Here is a 13,567-nt window from a genome sequence, read left to right on the forward strand (position 1 = left end):
AATTTTCAGTTTTTAAAGAGGGACTTGAAACTTTTAGTTTGCTGGCTGTGTGAAAATTTTCCTGACGTTTCACAAAAATAATTTTTAAATAATTTTTTAAATGAAGCTGTGGGAAAATTGCAAAGTGAAGACTTTCCAGTAGTAAAAACTATACGTTTGTTTATTGCAATTAGTCTAGGTGTTCAGCTTTCTAATGAATGTTCAGAAACTACTGAACCCCAAACAGCCCCTCTACTTTTGCAAGAAAAGTTTTCTTTTTTACGTTTTCCCCTCTCCACTACTGCACAAAATGGCGACAACCGCATGGCGGGGCGCCCGGAGCCCCCCTCCTTTTCTCCCCTCTCCGAGCTGCGCCCCTCCCCACCTGTTGGAGACCCTGCCCCCGAGGGCAGCCCGCTCCTTGAGCAGCCGTGCGAAACTGCTGCCGCGACAGAGAGCCCGCGGCCCCCCCGCCGCCGCCGCCCGCGCCGAGGCCGCTGCCGCACGGGCCGCCCCAAAGCTGAGAGCAGCAGCCCAGCCTCAGAAGTTCGGCACCAAAAGCCACGCCCCCACCAGCAGCAGCGCGCCGCATGGCAAGCGCACCCGCGGTGTTGCCCTCTCGCCTGCGCCGCCGAAAGCAGAAGAAGCGGCCCGCCGCGGGCTGCCCCTGTGCCGCTGAAGCCCACGCACCCCGCTCCACCAGCTGCCTGCCCGCCGCACAGCCCCAGCGCAGCGCCGCCACAAGCCGCCTGCCCGCCGCACAGTCCGGCGCGCCCGGGGCCGCGAGCCGCCCCCCCACCGTGGAGCCCCGCGCACCCAGCGCCGCTGGCGCACAGCGCATCCCCAGCACAGTGCTGCCCGCACTTTTTCAGCTTTGCAGCTGCCTGCCCGAAACACAAACAACCCTGCTAGCACCAGCACGTCCAGCAAAACAGCCACAAACACAAATCCACCACCAAAAATAAAAACATCATTGCTAAAAGTTTTAGGTACAGTTAAATAGTTTAATGTGAAAAATAAATATGGATTTATCACCCAAAATGGCACCAATGAAGACGTGTTTGTCCATCAAACTGCAATCAAGAAAAATAACCCTAAAAAATGTCTCCGCAGTTTAAGAAATAAAGAATTAGTGGAATTTGACATAGTACAAGGGAAAAAGGGTCTTCAAGCAACAAATGTTTCTGGACCTAATGGATCTCCAGTGAAAGGAAGCATCTACGCACCAAACTGCAATTATTTTTCAGCTACTAAAAAACCTTGTCCTTTACACAACAACCAAAGCCAACAGCCCTCAAATCACAGCAGAAACCTAAATTCTTCATTTGCAAAACCTGCCAAGCAAATAAGTGCCTACCCCCAATCCCTTTTGCCTTCCTATTTCCCTCCCTCTTTTCCTTTTATCCATCCACCAAATAAGTCCTTTCAAAATTTCCCCAAATCCAATTACCCTTTTTTTATGTTCCCCCAAATCCCTAACCCTCTATCCCCTCCAAAGTTCTCCCACTGCCATGCTTCTCCCTACCTTTGCCACCCAACCACCAATTTGTTTTCCCAAAATTCCTTTTTAATACAAAGGGGGGGATGACTGGGGTGGAGGCAGGGGAGGAAAAAAGAAAGAAAATTTTCTCAAAGTAACAATTTTTACTTTTTTTGCAAAATTAATGATTTCTTTTTAGAGTTTCAACAGGTACAGCACTCCCATTCCGCTAACAGCCACCAAAGTGCCAATCCGCGCTGAAAAATCCCTTTCCTGCCTCAGTTTCCTAACAAGCCATGCTAAAAAAACTTCACGTCTCTTCCTACCAGTTTCAAGATGCTTCAAAAATTCCTTTTTACACTGAAAACTCAAAAAAAAAAAGCTTGCATTTTAAAAATTGTTTTATTTTGTGCTTTTTACTTACCTCAACCATCTAATTTTAATATCCTTTAAAAAGCCTTCTCAATTAATAAAGAAAAGGGGAGTTATAGAGACCAAAGGAATTCCCAGCTAAAAAATGCAGCCCCTGTTCTGTTTCCTAGTCAACCCTGTGCCCTCTCCCAGCCTTTCGGTCACTCCCACCCTAATTCCCTGTTGGTCCTCTGTTTTAAACCTTCCCTTGTAGTACCCCCGTGTTACCTAATAATTGGTCCCTGGTGATTTTCCCTGCCTTGCCTATCCCATGTACTTTTTAGCCTGGACCCTCTGAGCCTCTGGGCCTTTGTTCCCCGAACGCTGGACAATGCTGAGCGGTGGCTGAAATAAACATCTTTGTATAACCCTGCAAAGGCCCTTCCTGCTGATTTCACCCCAAGCAACACCTTAGATGCAACAACTCCCAGGATGATCAGTGTGAAGCTGACCACAGGAGCACCAAGGCATGTTTTCAGTTTGTTACCAAAAGCAAGGCATTTATTCTGAGAAGTCTATTATAGGCCACAGTTTCAGTTGTCCCTCAGAATGGGACAACTATACCTGTCAATTAATCTATTTGTAAACAATGCCAGTCTGCTGAAATAGGTTCGTCCATGGGATTTCATCCCACAAAGAATACTATTAATGGTTTCTGGCCCAATTTGCCTATGACGTAATTATTTCCAAGACTTTGAAAGGAACACTATATTTTGTTCAGAGCAGTTTCAGGCTCAGTTTCAAGAACTGTACAAAGCTCTTTTATTCACTTCTAAAACAGGAAGAAAAAAAAAGAGGGGGGAAGATAGTCTGGAAGATTTACAGTTGATAAAAGCTGGCCTAAATCAAGACAAAAGCAAACCATAAAGCAATACACACAAAGAGACTTAAAATTTATGATTTTTCTGATAAGAGGAATCTATCTGCTCTTCCATTCATTCTAATTTAGAGATTTTTCATGTACCACTGCATCATGACGAAAGAACATACACTATCTCATAAGACAACATATTTTAAGTGTTTTGTACTGATTACTCCAACCCAAACTTAGAGAAAACATTAATGAACAGAGGAGCAACAAGATGTATTCAGCTGGGGAAACTCTCAGATTTACATTGCAGAGAAATGTCAACAGCAGATAGCTCAAGTTATACTCTATTCTGGGGCCAGATTTTCCTGTCATTATAACAAGTCCTCGGTCCTGCTAGTTTAGTTCTGACTAACTCCATCAAAACCCACTTTCTGTCTATGGGAAATTATTATGGTATATCCATATATTCAGTCCATCAAATTCTGGTGTTATTTCTCTTTTTTCTTTAGGCTTTTTTTTCCATTGCTTTGGAGTTTTGAGGTGTGGAGTTTCTTTGGTAGGTTTGTGTTGTTTTCGTTGGTTTGTAGGACAAAACAACACAGCTACCAGAGCTTGACCATACCCCACCAGGGCCATGAGAGCAACTGTCAGTAGGGACAACTTCTGGAGAGGCCAGCTGGTGCTCACCTAGAGAATACAGTGCACAATCAATAGGATTTTCTTCATCTCAGTCCTCAAGGACTCCATTAGTGCAACCAAGGCAGTGCTGGTAACCCTTTTAAAAGAAATTTGTAAAATAATCATACCTATGCAACGAAGAGGACAGGTCACCTACTTCCAGAGAAAAATCTTGTCATTGCCCATCAGCTTTGAGGAAGCATTTAAAGAGACATATGTTGTACCAAAATGCAACAGTGTATTTGAGTGTGTTAGCTAGGGTTTCCCAGCCAAACGGCAAAAAGCTAAAACTTAATTCTCATCCAGGTCAGCTGCTTCTACATAACTATTACAGGGTTATAGAAAATGATCCAACATTCATTTCCTTCCTCCTTATCTCTTCCAAACATCGTTTTTGTTAAGTGAGAAGACAAACACTGACTTTAAATATTTGGAATTCACCTGCTCTGTGACTTAATTCCCCCTTTGCAAAAGCCTGTCTTGTAATATTTCTGCACCTAGTCCTTGACAAGCTAGGGAGGAGAGGAAGATATCTGAAGCACTGAAATGTCTTCATAATATACACACAAAAAAATTTGTTCAGTTCAAGTTCAGAGCAGAATCTGATGCTGGGCTTTGATCTCAGTAAGCTCTTCACCCAATCTGGAGAACATTGTGGATAGATCTTGAATAGCTTCCTTAGGTTAGCCCTGCTATTTCAAAGTCTGCATCATTCAAACATGACTGGTTCCAATTAAACCTTACAAAGAGTATCCTGTTACAGAGACACTGGTGTTCATTTTCAATGCCTCAGAGATAATATTGCAGCTTTTGATGCAGCAAAACTGCCTCCAAGATCAAACTGCCTTCCTTGACTGGAAGGAACCATGCCAATTTTCAGGCAGTACCTTTGCAAATGTAACTTGAAGATCCAAGGCCCACTCTTTATTTATAAATATACTTCCTGTAAAAAGATATTATTACTTAGTTGTATGGGCCAAATTTTGCTCCCAGTAACACCTGTCCATTTCCAAAAAATCAATGGTGATGTAACTGAGAAGGATTCTCTCCAGGTATTCTGTTCAGGTATTTACAAAGTACTTCCCAGCCCTGTATCTGCTCTTCTACATCTGCTAAACATGCACTACATCTGCATATTTACTTGCAGTTTTCTTACAACTTCTTTAAAGAGTAGACAGTGAGTTGGACAGAACAGATACAGTGATGATTTCACTACCCATGTGAAAAATGTTTACTGTCTTCTCTGTAAAACTTGGATAAGTTAAAGTACAGTACTGAGGCCTTTTTGATAAAAAATGGCCATATTCAGCATCAGCTGAAGCCGAGACAACTCTGTCTGGGTACTCAGGGTCTGTAACACCCTCAGACTGCACACTAGGTGACTGCAGACTGTGGGCAAGTGTGTGGGGCTGACTCTGCAGGCAGGGCAGACACAGCCAGAGTGCCAAGACATCTTTTCTAGGATCTCCCCCACATGCATGTGTTGCAAAACAACCTTTGTATCCCCTTTTTTATACAGCCCTGTAGAAAAGACTGCATTCACACAAACTACAGAAGGAATTATAAGCCTAGGAACAACAAGAATGCTTCCCTTTCATATTGCTTTTCATACAACTGTATTAAAGTACAGTACATTTGCCAATTAAAGTTCCTCATTCCCTTCATAGCCGGGTAAATACGCTCTGAGATGAACAAATTACTCAAGCTGAGTAATTTCTTTGATGAATATACTCTATTCCTGTTTGCAAACACCCTGTAAGCAGCTTATGATTTCCTGCAATATATTCATTTATTCAGAAATTATCCTTTGTATTTGTTACAAGCAACTTTTGGCCTCTGAACTAGCAGTACATAAGAAGCTCTCTGTGTGGAGAGGATATTTTGAATTCAGGTTGTATCCCAGTAAAACTAGCTGGGTTTCCAGTTCCAAGTACTGGAAATGGAAACATCCATTCTGAGACAGGATAAATAAACTTCTGTTAGGAATTGCAGCACTATGAGTTTTATCTATTGACTTACTAATATTGGTTTAAAATTCCCTCTTGACAGTGCACTTGCAGCAATAGTGAATATAGAATGTTAAAGAATACAGAAGGTATATTAATGCAGTGGCCGCAAATTTAATGGTTTTGACTAAACATTTCTTTAAATTTAAATTATTATGTCCTTTGTCTGGACCTTGAATCACCCAGTTTAATTGCTAAGAGTTGGAACTGAAACAGTGGAGCACGTCACAACTGATGGAAATAACCTAAAAATATATTTTCCCCTTTGCTTAATTAGCATTCTCAGCAATTCTCAGTTCATGGCCTTCAAGGATCCATCTCCCCTTTTCAAACACATAACCTACCTAACAACACTTCTCTCTGCAACTCTTCAACTTTTTCTCTGCACACTGCCAACGCAACCACACGCAAACACTTTACAAAATACATCTGGCTTTCATCTCTGAACACCCCTCAGTGCACTCACTTTGCACACCTCTTCCCACATCGTGAAACCGCTGCTCTGCAGACCCCCAGCACCCTGTACCTGCTCCCACTACAAAGGCTTCATAGCCCCTCACACAAGATCATTCTTCCAAGTGCAGCTAGTACTGGGACTTGCCTAGGTTTTCTCACATTCCCCTTCCATAGAAAGTTGTGGCTGTTCATGCTGTGGCCCCAAAAAAGCAAAACAGAAGTATTTTTGCATAGTAAACCCAGCAATGTTTAAAGTTAGGTGTGTATTTAAGGGCTGTGCTTAACCAGTGCCTAATGTGAGATAACATGAACAAGGTTGCTAAGGCTTCAGCATAGCTGCAGGACACTGTGAAAGAAAAACTGGAGAGCTCCTCTCCACCCTGCTGCACAACATCCTTAGTCCAACAGATTTTCTTTGTGGGTGTTTTTTGATCATAACAAAACAAAAGTAATCCATTCAAATTGTGCTCCTGCTGGAATCCTGGCCACTTACTAAACCACTTGAGCTTTAGGATGGTTACATGACCTAGGAGGGGAAGAAGTGTGTTTACAGTGGGTGAGCAGCAGGGAAAGAGTTTTCCCCACTAAAGCTTATCCAGGCATTCAGTAACATCACAGCACAGCAAGGAAAGGAAGTACATTCCTACAGGTTACATGATGCGAGCACCTCGCAGCATTGTAAAGTGGTGACTATTTTGACAGAAAAAGTGACTTTACTTCTTATGACAAAGGTTATGGACATTCCTTGATGATGCAGAAAAGCTGGCTGGATTACAAGGACGCTTCTGCCACCCAGAGAGAGCAAGGGGAAAGCTTCCACTCTCCTGATTGCCTTGGGAAGAGTCACCAGCACCTCCACCCACTCATATCCAAACCAAGACAGTTACATAGGTATTTCTGTCATGTGTTTTTGAATTATGGTTTGAAATAAAAAGATTGTGCTCTAAGCTACTGAATCTGGAGACATGCCAAGACTGACAGAGCAATGGGCACTCCAGAAGCAGCTAAAGGAGGAAAAAAGTGAAGGATACCACAGACCATTTTTTTATTAATGTAGTGGGAAACACTTCCCTTGGATAGATAAGAAACGATGAAAAAGTACCTAGAAAAGGCATTTATATGCAAGAGGAAAACAAAAAAAAAAACACTATCTCCCTGTTTTGCTTTTTATTTACACAGCTGAAGGGCTCCACGAAGCTGGAAAAGATGTCTCAAAATCAACTATGTTTCTCAAATATCATACATTCCAAGGATTGCATCCTTTGCCCTTGTCTACATATGAAAGAGACTGTGTGAAATGAAATGCAGATTCAAACCATTGCAGACAGACTGAAATAATTCTCCATATGGACCTTATTATTCCTAGTTCAGAGCTTAGGTCTCAGGTTCACTTTTGTTCTCTAGGAGGACTCAAATGTAAACAAAGAAAAGATACTTAATGGAGACACCAACATCACAACTGCCTCAATAAAAATTTCATTACCTTAATTCAGATTAAAAACAACCAAGACAAACAATTTGAGTTCTAACTTGAATCAGCACCTTGGAGCTAATCATGAAGCGCTGTCCAAGATCAGGTATGAGATGCCAGCCCTTACAGCAAGCCACAGACAATTAAAATGGACCAGTCTGATTCCAACCCACCAACGGGCAGCAATCCCTTGCCACAGGAAGGCTCAGTAACAAGCTACTGGATCTTTGGCAGGTTCAAGCTGAATGCTGGTGGCTCACTTAGTTGATCAGTCAAAGCTCCGAAGTGGTCCAGGAAACCCAAATTTGGGCCTGCTCCTGGAAACAGTAAACAGCGCAATTGCATCTTGATCTGCCAGGGTTAGAACAATATTCATATTAATATGGTGGGAAGCAGACTCTCATTACATTCAAAGATCCCAACAGTTACAACTCAGCACAAAAAATTCACCTCTTCTCTCATCTTTTCTGGTAAAGGCATGTTGAAGGTGAATCTACATAAGCCTAGTAAAGGTAACAGGCTACCCCACATGCCCAACCAATATGTGAGAAATGCCCAGGAAAAGTCATGCTGTGGTATTGCATCAATGCAAACATTTTCTTTTACACATCCTGCACATGCTTTTCTGCAGAAGACAAAAAGTTCCGTTTACACTGATGTATCTGGAACCACATAAGGGCCATGTCATCACTTCATGCTGTCAGGAATACTCTGCTTTCTTTGGTTAACACAGCTTCAGGATGTGCAGGTTGAACTGCTAGTTCTTCTGCTGGCCTTTGACAGCTTGTGAATCTGTCTACCATATTCTCCTGACTCTTATCTGCTCTTTCCCACTTCTTGTACCTCTCCAGTGTGTATCCATTTAGGTGTAGGGCTTGTCTCCTAGCTCCATGCACAGGACCACACAGTGGGCTCTGTCTATACTCTCTGCAGAGCAACATTCACCCACAAACCTCACAGAATAATCTTAAAATGGACCCAGATCATCCCAAGACAGACACCTCATGTTTTATTCACACAGCCTGTTGCAGCACAGGAAAGGTTGACAGCACTACAAACCACCAGCACAGGAGCTTGAATTTGGCCACTCTCAAAGCAGAGTTTTCATCCACAGCCATACACGGGCTAAAAACCAGCAATCAGGGCAAAGCAATCAGAGGGCTTGGCAGATATAAGCTTGCTCCAATCACTATTCTCTCTCTTACCTTGTAAAAAGGTATCCAAAGTAAGTCTTTTCTTGCTTGGACTTCCATAATAAAAACTAGATATATAAAAAAGTCCCTTACTTCATTTTTTTGGGGACTCTAAACTCCCTCTGAACTCCAGCTGGTGCACTAAGGCCATTTTTTGTTTGCCTTTTATGTTTTTCTTCCTGTTTACATTAAGAAGAAATTAAATGTTTGGAAGAAGAACGAAGGGTAAAAAAGAATAAAGGATCCGTTTCCCTGGTTTCTCTGCAGGTGTTGCTGCTTTCTCTGCTTTTCCATACTTTCTCTGCTTGACACACTTCCAGAAGTTGTGCCATGATAAACATGATCTGTTGAATGCCCAACCCTTGCACCACTCCAGCTCACACTAACAGTGCTCACCAGATAAAGAGCCACAGCCCTTTCCCTGCAATAGTCCCCACAGGTAGGGCAAGAGCTGGTTTTGCCTTGAGATGTGTACAGCTCTCCAGGAAGGAAACAAGAGAGAAGGTAGTCTGTCCTGATTACAACTACATGCTAATAAACCACTGGCCCATGGCTCAACCGACACAGCAGGCCAAGATGACAATCACCATTGAACCCTGGAAGAGAGAAGGAAGCAGCAATATAATGCAATAATTGAAACTTATAGACAGTTGCCATTTCTAGCACCTTCTAGTCACCTTTTAGCTCATGTTGACTTTGCAATCCTTAGCTGAGAAAACTACTGTAATAAACAACACTAAACCCCTGTACCAGAGAATGAATCTGACATGTAGTAAAAGACTGAACTCAAGACCACCCCACAACTGCCAGGCAGAGTTGGGAGACAAACCACACTGCAAGAAGCAAAAATAAAGGGCAGGGAATCCTCTGGATATAGCTACTGGGGCTGGATAGAGACAACTAAAAAGGAGAGCACGGAATGGACTTGAAACCTCCAAATCCCAGAAGAAGACAGAGACTGACACCATGTGATTGGCTGTACCAGCCTTCTCAAGTCATTATGGTATGTTTGGAAGAACACAGCTTCTACCTCCAAGGAAGAAAAAGGCGAAGTCCAGGCTGCCACATGCCTTTAAGGTGGGAGGTGAATATGGTCTAGATCTCGCATCAACTCTTTAGGCACTAGGGCAGGAAGGCATCATATCCCCATTTACTTCCTCAGGGACAACATTTTGCCTTTTATTCTTTGCCAGACCTTTTATTTACCGGTGACTAACTCCATTTATCTAATATTCACCTGCTATGTTAGTGATCTTACTGTGTATAATGGCATATCTGCCTTAGGAGTATTATGGATCTGGAGCAGACAGAAGGAGGAAATGGAGCAGTCGTTACATGCACTTATTCATTTCTAGTTGCCAGCAAGACCTTGGCTTCAGAGCAGCAGGATGGGAAGATTAGGGGAACAAATGTACAAATACTATTCTTAAATAGGTCAGGGAAGAAATTATACCTATGTACTGAAAGCAAAACAAGATCCACACACAAAATTTGTTGTTTTCGCAGCTACCACAATGGTATGATATTCTTAAACTGCTTAAACAGGGATTCATCGCTCAAAAAATAATCTTCTGCTCCAGAGTAGTGGAGCAGTGAAGATTCCTTCCTGCCTGACTTCACATCACAACAGGAAAATAGTTCACTGTCCTTTTATGACCTAAATGAAAAAATAAAGGTGTTTGGAGATCTAGTCACAATTCCTCTGCACTTGTCCATAGCCTCCTACAGAGAGTCTGCAACTGCCAAGGTAAGAACACTAGACTTGGAATGGGACAAAAAGCCCCCATGGTGGTGGCATCCAGGACACGTCAGCCTCAATCCCTGTATGAGAGAATACTTGAGCCAGCAGGGACTATTCTGGTTTTTGAAATTGCACATTGCTACAAATCCTAGTTAGAGCAACTGGCAGGTATTCACACTCCTAGGATTTATTCCTGTTTCCTGAAAATTTTTGTTAGGACAAACCACTGAATTTCTCTGTACAGACACAGATGCCTTGTCTACAGAATGTGGGAGCACTTTTCCAAGTCATTGGTGCAAAAGGACACAAAGTTTTTTAAATAAGCAGACAAGAGCCAAGACATTTCCGCTGCCAGCTCATCAGGGTACTCTCACCTCAAGACCTCTGTCCAAAATTTGCAGAGCCATCTGCAACAGCTCCTGTAAAAGGGAACGACCTCCGTTGCTAGTAAGTGCTAGTAAGCCTTAGATCCTACTGCAAATTAGTGCGAATTAATACAAAAGTACCAACTCCCAGAACAGCAGCTGACACATGCAATCTTTTATCAAGTCAAAGGCACACCAAAAATAAGAAACCATCAAAATGCACAGAAACAAGTAAATAAATAAAAGAGCAAGGAAAGAGGACAACAACGGGACCCAAAATAGATTCCTTGTGCCACACATACATCAGATTTATGGCATAAAAGCTTTGTAAAGAAACTTGTTCTTAAAACAGTCCATCAACATTTACTCAGTGGCTGGCTGAAGTCTACTTCTGTCTGACACTCCTACTTATTATTTACAGCTTCAGGCTTTAAAGAAAATGGAAGTACATTGAGGCTTTTACGAGGCACAAATTTACAGTTCCATTGTTAAATGTTCCAGAAGAAGAAAAGCAGGCTTAGAAATGGAAAGGACATCAGAGAAGCATCATCCAAGGAGAGAAGCTGCCCAAGAAAACCTTAACAGCTCCTCTGCCTGTCTTTATTCCTAAGTCAATACAAACAAGGGCAAAGGGTCTGGAGGTGAGCTGCTGTCCCAGGCACAGATGCCAGGAGGGACACACAGGCTGCTAAACCTGTGTGAGGGCACTGACACAGCCAGTGAGGTCCAATCCAGCTGCAGTGACACAGCATGTCTGACACCGCACCAAGGCACAGATGGTGCCCTTGTGACCCTCCAGCTTGGCAAGCACACATAGGATGAGAGGTCTCCATGCTCACTTCATATAGGACCACAGCTGGAACCTTCAACAGGCATGTGCCCCAACATGTCCCACTACCAGTATGGACAAACTAGCTGAATTTTGGAACTGCAAAGAGCGTTCACAGAGACAGCAGCAAATCTGCTGCTCCTCAGCAAAAATTGCCACTTCAAATGGTTACCTGTCTACAAGATGCCCACATCCACAGTGAACAGCACAGACACATTCCTTTCTAAACCCCATTTCAGTAGAAGCAATGGGAAGATGGGATGCACTGCCAGCCTCCAGGCTCACAGCACCCTCAGTTCTGCCTTGTGACAGACCAGTACTTGGAGCTGGTCTTAACCAGGGGAGAGGAGCGGGTATCTGCCTCTTGTTTTTTTTCCTTGCAGAACATATTGAAAGGCAGAAACATATCATGAGGGAAAAAAGATGGGACACCTGCCACAGACTTCATGAATACCCTCTGACAAGTTACTCACTGTTTTTGTGTATTCTTTCTGGTTCTGTGAGGAACTTGGCTCTTTCCCTTGCTGTTAATGTAGATAAGAGGTTGCTTCTATCTTGCCACATCTATCAGACTTTTAAAGAACCTAATAAAGAGTCAGATTAGTTTCAGAAACCTGACAGCAATCATGTTGTTAGTCAGCACACAGTACATGCAATACAACATCTAAAAACCGGATAGCAAGTGAAGAAGAGAAAAAGAACAACAAAATACCTTCAATTAACTGAGAAAATAGGAAGTACTGGGAGGTATAACAAACCTCTGGAAATGCTGGATTGCTAGGATTAAAACGTCAACAGAAGTGAGTACAGAGCCTTTATGCTGATCCATCCTTGAGGAGGAAAAGACAAGAAAACAGGAGGCAAAATAATTTTACTAAGTGGCAGAAAATTATGAGAAATGAGCAAGCCACTGTTGCCAGGGTCAGTATCTATAAAAACCCCAACGCAGAACAGCTGAAATATTGTCCGATCTCAGACAAAATAAACCTGTCTAAAGGCACTATTAGGCAAAAGGCACTGTTTAGGCAAAATCATGAAGCAGAGATTTAATGCTCTGCTTACAAAGATGTGTGTCACCATGTCTATGTGTGACTGAAGGGATACCAGAGGTCCCCCAGTGAAATGGGTGACAACCCCAGACAGGCACTGTTCCCGGTGAGATGGGAGCCTGATCTAGCTCTAGGGAAATGCCCTCAGACTGCACAGCCAGGACCATCCAGTGAGCGTGGCAGAATGATAGACCCTGAGAGCGAGAGGATTAAAGGAACCCAGGGCACATGAAGAGGCTGCCTGAAAATCCAGGCTCTGTGGTCCAGAGCACAGTACAAAGAGATACACAAAAAGAACAAGGCTCAGCTCAGAGCAATGGGGGTAAACACACACAGGAAGCACAATGTCTTCACCACACAGTTTCTCCAGAACGTGAATAACAACAGTGAATGCAGCACCTGAGGATGATCCTGTAGAAAGAATGATCTCCGCAATAAAACCTCAGCAGACTCTCTACAGTCAGGCTCTGCATGAGAAGCTGCCAACCATTCTACAGCTATATTTGCTGCTTTGCCATTAAATCAAAGATGAATCTGATTCCAGCCGGATTGTAGAGCCAACTGCAGCAATAAGAGGCAATTTTAGATGGGAGAAATACCACCGAATGCTGAAGATGTAGAATAAAAAAAATATTCTGAGATCAGTGGGCAAATACAAGCTGTTAATAAAAAAACCCTCACAAAATCAGGTAGCTTGAGAGAAGCTGACAGACAGAACTATCCACTGCTTGGCAGCAGGACTGTGCAAACATGAAATGATAAATACATTTGATAAAGAAATATTTTTGTAGAAACTTATGCCCCTGCAAGGCCTTAAAAAAGAGATTTTGATTAAAAAACTATAACAGAAAAGGAAGACCACAGAATAATACACTAAACTAATTAAAAGCCACACTAAATTACAGGCCACAATGACTAACCACGATCTAAGAATCATCAATGAGTGAACTTATTCTCAGTGAGGTTAATTCCTGGCCCTGCATTTACCTCTAAGGCCTTTAAAGAAATTATTTGAGCCAAAGATGTGATGAGCATCTTGAGGTGCAGCAGCTCTGCCGACTCTGAAGTCTGGGAACATCTGAGGCCATCAGCACACTC

The 13,567-nt window shown here is 42.8% G+C and overlaps 1 protein-coding gene across 7 annotated transcripts in view; it reads right to left on the reverse strand.

Annotated features, from left to right (window-relative positions):
- The window catches only part of PAK3 (p21 (RAC1) activated kinase 3), a 132,330-nt gene that overhangs the window by 36,209 nt on the left and 82,554 nt on the right, over window positions 1-13,567 (reverse strand). The window contains exon 1 of one of the 7 annotated variants that reach the window (XM_056491257.1): window positions 365-2,293. The exons of the other annotated variants lie outside the window; for them this stretch is intronic. The gene's annotated coding sequence lies outside the window, so the exon portion shown is untranslated. Of the gene's footprint in view, window positions 1-364; window positions 2,294-13,567 lie in introns of those variants that run through there. 7 annotated transcript variants of the gene reach the window in all.

The sequence above is a fragment of the Oenanthe melanoleuca genome, chromosome 4A (assembly GCF_029582105.1).
Source record: "Oenanthe melanoleuca isolate GR-GAL-2019-014 chromosome 4A, OMel1.0, whole genome shotgun sequence".
NCBI classification, from domain to species: Eukaryota; Metazoa; Chordata; class Aves; order Passeriformes; family Muscicapidae; genus Oenanthe; species Oenanthe melanoleuca.